This window comes from Bos javanicus, chromosome 11, assembly GCF_032452875.1.
Source record: "Bos javanicus breed banteng chromosome 11, ARS-OSU_banteng_1.0, whole genome shotgun sequence".
NCBI lineage: Eukaryota > Metazoa > Chordata > Mammalia > Artiodactyla > Bovidae > Bos > Bos javanicus.
In genome coordinates, this window is record NC_083878.1 from 72,821,846 (window position 1) to 72,834,900 (window position 13,055).

At 50.4% G+C, this 13,055-nt stretch overlaps 1 protein-coding gene across 3 annotated transcripts in view; it reads left to right on the forward strand.

Moving 5' to 3' along the window:
* Window positions 1-13,055, forward strand: part of CIB4 (calcium and integrin binding family member 4) — a 53,012-nt gene that overhangs the window by 12,051 nt on the left and 27,906 nt on the right. The window lies entirely within an intron of this gene.

The following is a 13,055-nucleotide window of genomic DNA, read 5'->3' on the forward strand; positions in this document are numbered from 1 at the left end:
CTGTCTGAAACAAAACTGGCTCTGAGCGCTGTGGGCACCTCTTTAAAGAGGGCCCCGGGAGGTGGGTGCAGGGATGGGAGTGGGGGGTGGAGGGATCCTGAGGAAGAGACCACAGAGGGGTTGGAGGGGAGGGGAAGGGGCAGCCCCTCCCCAGTGACAGACCTGTTCTAGGGTAGAAACAGAAGGAACACAGAGCCTGGGGCTTGCAATAGAGGCTGGAGCCTAGAAGACAAGGAAACCAAAAGTGGAGGAGAGAGGGGGGCAGGGGATTAGGTGAGCTGAGAGCAGAATCCTCAACAAGGTGACATCCCTGGAAAATGTCCCGGCTACATAGTGGGGAGCCTGTCCTCTTAGGACCCCTGACTCACACAGACACAGCTCTGCACATCCCCACACCCCCAAACACTCCTACTTGAGGTGGGGAACATCTCTCTAAGACCTAGACTATCCAAACAGGGAGCTGGGGTGAGGGGCACCCAAAGGCCAGGCTGAATGGGGAGCTTCTGCCCTGTCATCCAGGATGGGGGACAGTGTCACGGGTCAGTCCCAGAGTACCCAAATGCTAGGCTTGGGGGAAAAAAAAGACTTGTAAATCGCCAGTCTAATCACTGTCAAATGCTCTCCACTGATTTTATCCTTTGGATAACTGAGTCCCCAACAGGGGAACAACTCACGCAGGGCCACGTGACACCGCAGAACCTGGAAGTTAGACAGGACTTTGACCCCCGGGCCGGGCCTCCATTTCTAATCAGGGCTTGGCTCTGACATGTGCCTAGGACTGCCAGGCGCCCTAGGGAGCAGCTGGCAAAGACCCACCCTGGAGGGCTGGCACAGAGGGTGTTGGTATGACTCGTGGCCTCAGCACTCTGCATGGACCCAGCACACCACAGTCACGCCTAGGGGCTGTGATCAGAGCCCCAGAAGAGCAAGCACTGGACTGGATCAGAGGGCTGGGTCCAGGCCCAGCTCCATCACACTCCGCAGATAACGCATCTCTCCTCTAAGTTTAATCTCCTCTCTGTACAACAATATGCACACCCTGTGCGTGTAACAGACCTGGCAGGGATGAGCCATGGTCCTCTGCACCCTCCGTTTTGTTCCCCATCCTCTCCTTTCTTCCACCTGGAGGCTGGGCTGGGGCTCCAAGGCTGGAGAAAACGGACGAGGGGCAGATGGCAGGAGCACATTGGCCATGACCCCGGGTGGTCTGGGGTCTACTTGACCTCGGGCTCGTCATCTGGCAGTCAAGGGCTGGGCGCTGATGCAGCAAGAACGTGAGACTGCTGTAAAGTGCTGCAGTGTGTGAGGGTCTGGGGATGGACAACCGCCCAGGGCCCAAGAGCCCCAGGAGCTTGTTCACCGGACAGTGGCTGGGAGCTGAGTGGGCGGAGGGGGTGTGTCTTGGGATGTGATCACTTTAATTTGACATTTCTTATTTCATCCTTCTAAATGGTCATTATTTTACCCTATCCTACACATAAAAACCAAATCATTGCAGAAAAATTGGAAAGCACAGAGAGAAAAGCAAAAGTGTGGTAAAAATCATCAGGTAGCCTACCTTAAAGAATGACCATTGTGACCATCTTACCTTGTTTCCTTCCATACTTTCATTTTTAATGTGGATCTATACCTGTTTATTGGGATCACATTGACTTTTTTGTATATTGGTTCCCCCCTCCCATTTTGGATTCTTTGTTGCCTTTCCAACTGTTTCTGAACAGCCAGTACCATCTCCTGAATTGAGGACACTGAACCTTTGCCACATGGAGAGAGCTAGGGCGCAGGGCACAGGGCCAGGAGCAGAGGAGCTGGCTTTGAACTTGTTTGCCAGGCAAGTGATCCCAAGCAAGTCACTTCACAAGAGGAATGACTGGTGGTGAGGGGGAGCAAATAGAAGTCAAAGAAGACTGGGAGGCAAAGGGTACAGAAGGCAGCTGTTTTCCTGCAGGTGAAAGGGCTGCTTCTAGGGGCTCCCAAGTGTAGGCCTGGGTCCAAGGACGAAGGTTTCTCCACAATACAAAGTAAGCACTTTGTAATCATCAGAGCTGTACATAGAGGAAGTGAGCTCCCTGTCACGGAAGGGCACCAAGTGGGAGCGGGCCAAGCCTTAGCTGGTGGCATTTCGGCACATGCTTAGGTGTCAGTGGCCACTGGACTGCATGCATTGGTGCCCTTCTCACCCTCTGCGGTTCTGTTTCTGACCCGGAGCTTGGTCTTACTCTTCTTTGAGTCATCTATTACAATATGTCCCAAACTCTGGATGTTCATAGTCCAGTGAAATCTGCTCCCCCTCCCAAAGTTATTATTTTGTGGAAGGACTAGCTAGTGATGCTAACTTTCCAATTTTGTCAAGTAAGGACTTAAGAAAACATGTCATCCACAATCATCATTTCACTTTGTAAAGATATTAATTTTAGAACAAAAGTGTAAGAAGGATCCCAGAAGCAACAACTGTTGTTTCCATACACATCCCTTTTTCATTTTATTTCTCTCCCTCCGTTCTTGGTTGTCAAGAACATTGTTGCTGATCATTCCTGGTCCTCAGACTAGCTTTGGGGGATTAAGATCCAGGACTCAAGTTTCTCTCTGTGCCTTTCTGATCTTGATTGAGGCAGAAAACTGAGTTTCCCAAAAGAAGCAAGGAGAGGTTTGATGGGAGGTAGGGACCTAAGTACCCCCGTGTCCTCTGTGGTCTGAAGGATGGGAGCTGGGTGACTCAGCCTGTGCAGAACACTTCTCTGGAAAAGCTTGGAGAACAGGGCCCAAGGGAGCTCTGGATACCGGTATTACTTGGCTCAGGGTCTTGAGTGATCTGGGAAGAAAGTTCTGTTTTCCTAACTTGGATACACTCGTGGAAAAAGGAGGTTGGCTAACATTGGGAAGGGTCTGCCCATCATGGAAGGCAGGGCAGGAGCAGCCTGAGCAACAGAGTCCAGCAGGGACACAGGAAGGCCCTGTTAAGCCGGGGCTCACTGCCCCCTTTTATCCAGAAGTTTCTGGGGTTTTTTTTTTGTCTGCCGCTCTGTTTGGTATATTTAAACATGAATTAGCTCAATGTTTCTGTTCTTGTAAATAACGATCTTCCTTTCTATAAACACTGATGAGTACTGGCATGGTGTGACCCACGTGGGTTTCTAGTTTCCGGGACTCGGACAGCCAGCAGCAGGACCTGGGGGAACATCTTGGGTTCTGGTAGAAGTACCAAGAGTCTGGTAGAAGCTCCCCTAATGAACAGGGCTACCACATACCTCCGGCCTCTTTCCATCTCCCTTTCTGGGGTTCCTACAGGCAGGTGGTCTGGGCACAGCCTGATCCCTACTACGTTTTATTGCAGCATCAAATCTGAAAAAGCACCTTGAGGTTTGGGAACACGCCTGAGGTGTCAGGAGTTGCTCCAGGTGTGGCTTCTGAGGTTTCAGCCCCAGTGTTTCTGAGACTTTCAGAGGCCTGCTATAGGCTGAGCCCATTTGCTTGAAATATGTGTGTGTGTTAGTCTCTCAGTTGTGTCTGACTTTTTGTGACCCAATGGCAACCCACTCCAGTACTCTTGCGTGGAAAATCCCATGGACGGAGGAGCCTGGTGGGCTGCAGTCCATGGGGTCGCTAAGAGTCAGACACGACTGAGCGACTTCACTTTCACTTTTCACTTTCCTGCATTGGAGAAGGAAATGGCAACCCACTCCAGTGTTCTTGCCTGGAGAATCCCAGGGACGGGGAAGCCTGGTGGGCTGCCATCTATGGGGTCGCACAGAGTCAGACACGACTGAAGCAACTTAGCAGCAGCAGCAGCAGCAGCAGCAGGACTGCCACCAGGCTCCTCTGTTCATGGGATTTCCCAGGCAAGAGTACCGAAGCGTGTTGCCATTCCCTTCTCCAGGGGATCCTCCCCACACAGGGATTGAACCCAGGTCTCCTGCATTGCAGGCAGATTCTTTACCGTCTGAGCCACCAGGGAAGCTTAGAATAGCTTGGAATGAACTCACTCCCAAGGCTATGGACAATGAAAAGCCCTCATGGTTATTCAGCCTCTCCAGAAACCACCAGAGTGGGAGGGGCAAGGATGGGATTGTGTTTTTTAATTAAAAATTATATATATACATACACACACACATATATTGAAGAAGGAAATGGCAACCATGCCAGTGTTCTTGCCTGGAGAATCCCATGGACAGAGGAGCCTGGCAGGCTACAGTCCATGGGGCTGCAAGAGTTGGACACAACTTAGCAACTAAACCACCACTATATAGTATTTAAATAAATTTTTTATGCAGGCTGAGAATCAAGTTGCCCTATGGGGACTGCCCTCCCCCGTTTCCCTTCTCTGGAGGCAACCATTTTCAGCCCCTTCTTGATAACTCAGCCTTTGATTTCTACCCCCGCACCCCCACCCCCAAGAGAAGAGGCTCTTTGTCACTCCCACACCCACCCTGCCTGTATGTAACTCCCCCTTCCTCTGCCCCTCTAGTACAGTTACCTAATGATTTCAGTTCAGTCACTATACAGTGTTTCCATTATCATGGCTGAATGTGCTACTCAGAGCTGAATCATGGGATAGACTATGGTTAGTTTTCCCTTTTTGCACATTTTTTGTTGTCTTTCCTAGATTTAATCACTGCTTTTGCTTAGTTTTCTATGTATTTATTAGTAAATATGACACCAACCCCCTGCCAATCATCTCAATCTCCTCTAAAGGCATTCAGAAGGGAGATCTTTTCTGAACATTCCCTTTTCTTGGCAAAATTTCTCTTGGAGTCCTACAATCCACTCTAATAAAGGCTGGCCAGCCCTCTGGAGCCTGGTACTTGTTGTCAGTCTGGAATCTCCTTCCATAGTCGTCCGGCTTCTTTCACCTCGCGCTTGAATCTTCCATTTCCTATCTTTTCCTCTTTCTCTCTCTACTCCCTTGTTTTGGTGGAGCACATACTCTGGTAGCTTCCTTATGAAGGGTGCATGGGGGTAAGTGTTTTGACACCTTACATATCTGAAAATGTCTTTATTCTCTCTTTACACTTGATTGGGAGTTCAGATGGAGAATTATAGGTTCGATATCAACTTTGCTTCAGAGTTTAGAAAACATCAGTCTATTACATTTTCACTTTCACTGTTGTTACTGAGAAGTCCAAAGCCCTTCTGTTTTCTAATCTCTTTTTTGTGATCTGTTTTTTTTTTTTTTCTTTCTGAAAACTTGGAGGCTTCTCTTTGACACCAGTATTCTGAAATTTCCAGCAATGGGAGTTAGTGTGGGTCCTTTTCTCCCAGTACTGGGCATGCAGAGGACCCATTCAGTACGGAAACTGTTCTTCCATTCAGGGACACGTCCATGAATTATTTCTTTGGTAATTTCTCCCTTCTGTCTTGTTTTCTCTGCAACATTCTTATGCTGTATATCCTGGGTTGGTCCTTTATGTTTCATCTCTTCTCTCATATGTTTCATCTTCATCCCTTTGCTTTTTCTCTGGGGAACTTTACTCAACTGTATCTTCACCTCCAGTTTAGTTGTTCACTTCTGCCATCATGCTTTTCATTCCCAAGAGCTCATTTTTATTCTCTGTTTATTTCTTTAAAAAAAAGTATCCTCATTTTTCCTGAATGTAATGTCTTCTCCAACCTGTAATCCAAGGTGCTGTTTCCCATTAGCTTTGGGTCACCTCTTTCACATCAGGGGCCTTCCTTGAATGCTTAGTAACTGTTTTCTCATAATTAAGAGTTGGGAGGGTTGCTGCTAAAAATGTGTTTCAGAGCTTGAGTCCCTGAGTGTGGTTTATTAACTCGGAGCTTCCCTGAAGGGGCCTTTTTTTTTTTTGAATGTTCACAACCACTCTAATTGTAAGAACCAAAAACTAGAAACAACCCAAAGGGCCATTAGCTGGGTGGCTAAACTGTGTACCAGGCAACAGTAGTCAGTAACATGTGATGAACTGCCGAAACAAGGGTCATGGCTGAATCTGACACGTGATGCAAAGTGGAAGGAGCCAACACAAAACACTAACCCCATTTAATTTCGGGTACGTGGTCTTCTGGGAAAAAGAAAACTCTAGGGCTGAAAAAAAGATCAGTGGCAACCAGGAGTTAGGGTTATGAGAACATTTACTGCAAAGGGAACTTCTGGTGGTAGCAGCAGTGTTCTCTATCTTGGTTGGAATGGTTGTCTCCAATGTCTAAACTCAGCAAACTGTAGTCTTTTTTTTCTTTTTTTTTTTTTTTTAAATTTCAGCTATGCGGTCTCAGTAGTTGTGGCACTCAGGCTTAGCTGTAGCCTATAGGACCTTAGTTCCCCATAGGGATCAAACCCAGGCCCCCTGGCTTTGCGAGCCTGGAATCTCACTAAACCACCAGAGAAGTCTCCAAACTGTACTCTTTAAAAAAAAAAATGGTGAGTTTTACTTTATGTAAATTCCCTTAATAGGGGAGTTTCCCTGGCAATCCAGTGGCTGAGACTCTGCATTCCATTGCAGGGGGGCATGGGATCAATCCCTGGTCAGGGAACAAAGATCCCACAGGCCACACCATGCATAAAGGGGCCATTTCTTGAGGACACGCTGGAGAACAGAAGTAAGTTCTGGCTGCCAGGATTCTGGTGCTCAGTCAGGGAAGAGAACTGGTGGAGGTTCAGACTCCAGCACATGTATATTGATTTAATTTCCAGTTCTCAGCCGTGGCTGACGTCCCCAGAGCAGAGAGCCTCTGTTACACTCTCCCGAACAACTCTCTGTGGGGGGCTGGGGAGGGACAATCACCCCCCAGCATCAAAAGCAAGGGAGGTCTAGAACTCCAACTGCTTCACAACACTGTCATCAGTCTCTTTTTAGCTAACATCTATTTCCAGAGCAACCTGACATTTCGAGGTCCAGAGCCTCTAGAAACTCCTGGAATGTAGAACTGGTTGGTAATGAGTTCCCTGCTGCAGGCTCAGGGTCCTGCCCTCTGGCATCTGCTGGGTCAGTTACCTCTCGTCCACCTGCCTCCTGAGTGTGTCGCTGAGGAATTGCTGCTGTTTCCTTGTGTTCTCTCTGGTTTTGTGGGTCATGCCTCTAAAGACTCGTTTACTGTAATTGTAGTGGGTGTCAGAAGGGAATGAAAATAGATGCGAGTGTTCAACCTGTCATCTTTATAAAGGATTGACACCTGCATTCCTGATATTCAGTAACACGTTTTGAAAACGTTTCAAAAACACCCTGTCCTCATTGATGCTGCCTCGGAATCTTCACACAGACAGCAGCTGTCCCCACACTTTTTCTCCTGCACTCTCTACAGCCAGCCTCCCAAATGCTCCGCTTGGCTGGTATGCTCTGAGCCTTACTCTCATGCTGTTCCCTCACCCTTCCCACCCCTACACCACCCTCCATCCCAGGCAGGCTGCTCTGGGAGCCCCTTCCCTTTCCACAGACCCCTGGGAAATGTCACTCCTTGTCCTATCAATTACCGGAGAACAGTTCCCATGGGTAAGGGACATTTTTTGGAGTCCGATGAATAAGGGTTCTCACTCCTGGTCCTCAGTGATGCACCCTAGAAGCGCTTATGCATTTATCACATGTTGTACACTAAATGAGGTGTTGGGGGCTTAGAAGATCTTTTCTCAGCACATTCAAGGTTAAGAACAAACAGGAGAATAGCAAACCTTGGGGGGCTTTGCAGAGCTCTGATTCTCAACCCCAGTGCTAAATACTGGGACCAGGTGGTCCCAGCCTACCCAGTGGGCACAGTCCCTCTCAGAGACCCAGCTCCAGACCTCTTGGTCACGCTGTTGGCATCCACTCCTAAATTCTGAGGATGCCAAGTGGCTTCTGGGGCAGCCAGGCAAGTCCGGGTGCAGCACCCCTCCCGAGGGTATGGGTGGGACCTCTCTAGTGCCGTCCTGTGACTGGGCCAGGGTTAGTGCTCAGCCCTCAGGCACCTGCACTCAACTCTCCCGACAGCCTTCGGCTGGCTGAGTTATTATCTGCATTGACAGCTGGGGAAGCAGAGGGTCAAAGGGGGTAAGCAAGTCTTCCAGTGAAGACTCTATTATTATAAATGACCATCCTGCTTTGTCTGGCGGAGTCCCCAGCTGGAAGGGGTCCCAAAGGCCCTTAGGTTCTCTTTTTCCATGGGTGATGGCACATGGGGAGAATTTGAATCCACCTGTCCATCTGAGAAGAGATCAGGGTGCGAAGGGCAGCAGTGACTAAGGCGTCTGGGAATTTTCCTAGTGTACTTTTGGATCAACTTTGTCAAAGCCTTCTCATGGCCACCACCTCCCTGCACCTCCCAAGGGTAGAGAGGCCTTGACAGATGAAAAAACTAAGGCCCACAGATGGGACATGACTGTCCAAGGTCAAGGGCCCATCGAAGCCCAAGCCAAGGTTGGAACGCTCACCTCTGGCTCCACCAAAGCTTTCTCCACACTCCATGTTCTGAATTCCCACCATGTCCTCTGATGGGCTCTGTCTGAGGTTTGTTCCTTGATGAGGAACTAGTCTGCTTGCCCCTAACATTCACCACCTCTCGGCTCCCGTGAGCTTGGGGCTGTCCTCTGAGAGCACCAAATTCAGCCAGGGGACAGAGAAGTGGGCATGGAGGGAAGGTGGCAGGCTAGCGGTGGGTGGGGGTGTCTTGATCACCCCCGGCCCAGGCCAGGACAGCAGCGCTCAGTGGTAATCTTCATGCCGTATTTAGGCCACTGCCCTGAACCCCTCCCTCACTCTCAAATAGTCTCCCTGGCTTGTTAAAAATAGCAGCAGATTGGACAGTTACAGCAATCCTACTTTCCAGCCCCAAATGTCCACTACCATTAGTCATGAGCCTCACGGTTACAAGTCCTATTCACGCTCAGCCTCATTGGCTCCTCACCAGGTCTGTGAAGCACAGACCTGCTCTGCAGGTGAGGAAGAGGCATCTAGATTAAAAGCTCTACCCACAGTCCCACAGTTGCAAAGATGCATTTGCACCCAAGACCTGTTTGTTTTTCATACTTCTCCATCTATTGGGGAGGACGAATTCAAGGCCTCCAAGCAGGCAACACATGTGGGTGTGTGTATGTATGTCTACCTGTGTGCACATGTGTGTAATAGGAGGAGAAAGGAGGATGGGAAGAAGCTGGTGGTCTGGACAGTCAGTGATTGAAGGGAGAATGGCTTTCCAGTCTCTGGCTGGGATGCTCCCAGAACCTGCCCTTAGGTGGCAGGTCACACACGTGGGTCTCATATGCGGGGAAGGCCTGCCCTTCACTCCAACTCATTTCAGGAGGGCCCTTCCCAGAGTCCAGTCTCTCAGGCTCCAGTGGCAGGCCTGGGAATTGTCAGATTCCCTGGTCCCCAAGCCAGGCCCCACCCCTAGTGCCCAGGGTTCCCGCGTGAACAAATGTTCCACTGAGAAAGGAGAGAGAACAAAGGGACGGGACTGGCCTGCCAAGCACCCCAGCCCAGCCTCCCAGGCTCCCACCCAAGGGCTCCATCTCACAGGGCCTAAGGTCACTCTGAGCCTTTCATCTGTCCCTCCCAAGATAAATACTGGGGGTGACTCAGGGCCTCCCCAAACGGAGCTGGCAGCTTCAGCTCTCTCTCGCCCAGGGCTGCAGTCAGGGCCACCCCTGTCTGTTCAGCAGAGTTCAGATCACTGGCCACTCTGCCCCACCCCCCACCATCCCAGCCAGCCCTGAAATCTGTGCCCAACTGGGCTCTGTGCTGGGGCATTGCACACATAGCATCTCATTTAATCCTCAGAGTTATCCGCATTTACAGCTGGTGAGCAGAGGATCAAAAAGGGTCACACAGTTGATGAAAGGCAGCAGAGTCTCAGCCTCCAGGGCTCACACCCCCTCCACCAGTGGGAGGGTCCTGACTCCCTGATGTGGAGGCAGGGCTGGGAAGGCAATCTGGCAGCTGGCTCACTCCCCGCGTTTTCAAGCATCATTAGATCTTTTTCTGACAGCTTCATCAGTTAGCAGGGCTCAGAATTGGCAAAAATCCTTATTTAGACATTCAGCCAAAGAATTAAGAAGTGGTTCATTTCAGAAAAAAGCTCAGTGATGTAGGACGCAGTCTCTGCTCTGGCCCAGCAGCAGAGAGAAAGGATCTGGCCTCCAGCCTTGGCCACAGCGCAGACACGGCAGCCCTGGGCATGCCACAGCACTTCCCGAGGCCTCAGTTTCCTTGTCTTCCTGGTGGATGTATAATGCCTCCCGCATAGGTAGTTAGGAGAGCCTGGACAGTGGGGAGAACTCTGGGTTCTGATTCCAGCTTTTCCCTCCTCTGGTTGCCTGGCCTTGGGCCAGTTCCTTCCTTCTTGGTCTCAACTTTCTATGTAGACTCCAGGGCAAGGCACGAGACCTGTGGCTTTTAACTTGGGGCAGTGGGGCTGGAGGGAGCCTGTAGGATGGCCAAGGGCAGCCCGTTTCCTAGTGCATGCCAGTGGACTATGCTATACCTGTAGCAGCCTCTGCTTGGTGCCCCTCAGTTCAATTCAGTCACTCAGTCATGTCCGACTCTTTGCGACCCCATGGACTGCGGCATGCCAGGCTTCCCTGTCCATCACCAACTCCCAGAGCTTGCTCCATCTCATGTCCATCAAGTCGGTGATGCCATCCAACCACCTCATCCTCTGTTGTCCCCTTCTCTTCCTGCCTTCAATCTTTCCCAGGATCAGGGTCTTTTCCAATGAGTCCGTTCTGTGGTGCCCCTAGTAGGGGAAATGTGGAGCCCTTCCATTGCTTCCCTGCGTGCAATCTGCTTAACCCATATTTCACATGGTAACGAGGGCGAGGTGTCGGGAACAGGACTGGAGAGACATTTGGCTTTCATTTGCATAGCGCTTGACCATTTCCCCACCATCTCACATGTCACATCTTACTGGACCCAGCCAGTAAGTGGGAAGTGGCTGTGGTGGCTGTCTGCAGTTCAAAGCAAAACCAGAAACCGGGACCATGGACTGCAAGTCTTGCTCACCTTGCTCCTTCTTCCATCGCTTACTTCTGAGAGGCATTTCTCATCCAGCCACACCCACCCAGTCCTGTAATCACTTCTGTCAGTGACTTGTGTTTCTCTCAAATCTCCCGAGAGCACTTGTCAGGCAGTTGCCCCACCGCCAGAGGCAAAGCAGACTTGGGAACCAGGTGGGCCTGAGTCTGAATGCTTCAGGGCGAGTCACTCAACTCCGCGGAGCCTTGGCTTCCTACGCTTTGAGATGGGAAAGACAAGTCAGTCCGCTTTTCAGAGCATTGGCATCCAGTGAGACGCGAGTCCAGCCCTCCCCAGGGGCACACACTGTCTCATTGCTTCTCCCCAAGAGGGTTACCTGGGAATCAAGGTGAGAATGACCAGCCCATTGCTAGATGAGGAAGTGGAGGCTCTGGCAGGTGGAGGGCCTGTCCAGTGTGGAGCCAGGGATGGCCAGGCAGGGAGCAGGTGCCCTGCAGCACCAGCTCCCCTGGGCTCTGTCCACCGGGAAAGACATTCACGTGGCAGAGGTGGGAAGTGAACCCGGGCTTCCTTCCAGAGGTGGTGCCCCTTCCCTCCCTGCTGCAGATGACACTGATGGGACCATTTAGAGTAGAGCTCACACCCGAATTCCCCGGGGGCCCAGAGGGAACAGGCTGCAGAGGGCTTTGGGACATCCTTGTCCAGCACCCTGGTCCCAGTCCTGTGCTCTCAGAGCACAAGATAAACAAACCCCATCTCAGCTTTTCAAGAGTCCTGGTCCCCAGGGCCCTTCTCAGCTTTGCTGGCTTGGGGCTTTATTCTACTCATGTCTTTTCTGATAACTTCATTTGTGCCCCCAGAGACCTCAGGCTTGTTTAAAAATAGAATAAATAATGTTGTTCCTAAAGTGCCCCCTCCCCGCTTTGGACCTCCTAATGAGGTGCTGGCTGGGCTGACTGGGGCTCAGTTCCCAGGATTTTCAACTCTCTGCAGGCCTCGGGCCCCTGCTGCCTCTTCTTCCCAGCCGCGTGGGTGTGGGGGAGGCCTTGTGCTGCTCGCCTGGAGCTCCAGGCCAGCACAGCTCTGCAGAGCTGGGGTGTGGGGACCCATTCACCCAGGTGGAAGGCCAGGCCAGGCCCGGGGCAGGCTCGACCACAGAAGACCCCGCGAGGGAACTTCCACTTTTCTCAGCTCTGGCCTCAGTCCCTGACATAGAACAGGCCCCTTGTGTGTCTGGGGCTGAATGATGCCTCCAGGTTGCAGCACCTCAAGTCTCCCAGGTGCATCAGGCTTGTTGTTCCAAGTCCTGGACCAGAGTTTATATTTTGTATGTGGCCTCAGTTTTCCCTGCCTGAGAAATGGACCTATGGATAGCAGCCCCACCTACCACAGAGGGTCTGTGTGTAGCCTGCAGGAGAGGACGGCTATGAAAATGCTAAAATGCTGCAGGCGGCTGGATGTGATTTCAGGCAACAGTCAGAGAAGAATAGCACCTGGAGGCAGGGAGTGGTTGTTGCCCTCTGAATGCTGGGACACTTCTGAGTTTGTTTTATTTTTTTAATTTTTATTTTAATTGATGTATAGCTAATTTACAATGTGGTGTTTCTGCTGTACAGCAAAGTAATTCAGTTATGCATATATATATTCTTTTTTATATTCTTTTCCATTATGGTTTATTATAGGCTAGTCAATACAGTTCCCGCTGCTATATAGGAGGATCTTGTTGTTTATGCATTCTATATATAACAGTTTGCATCTGCTAATCCCAAACTCTGACATTCCTCCCCTCCCTGCCTTGGCAACCACGTCTGTTCTCCACGTCTGTGAGTCTGTTTCACAGATATGTTCACTTGTGTTGTGTTTTAGATTCCACGTGTAAGTGATATCAACATGGTACTTGTCTTTCTTTTTCTGACTTACCTTCACTTATTAATAGTATGATAATCTCTAGGCCCATCCATGAAATGCTGCAAAAGGCACTATTCCATTCTTATTTTATAGCTGAGAAATAGTGCTCTTGGGGCTTCCCTGGTGGCTCAGCAGTAGAGAATCTGCCTGCAATGCAGGAGACTCAAGTTCAGTCCCTGGGTTGGGAAGATCCCCTGGAGAAGGAAATGGCAACTCATTCAATATTCTTGCTTGGGATATCGTATGGGCAGA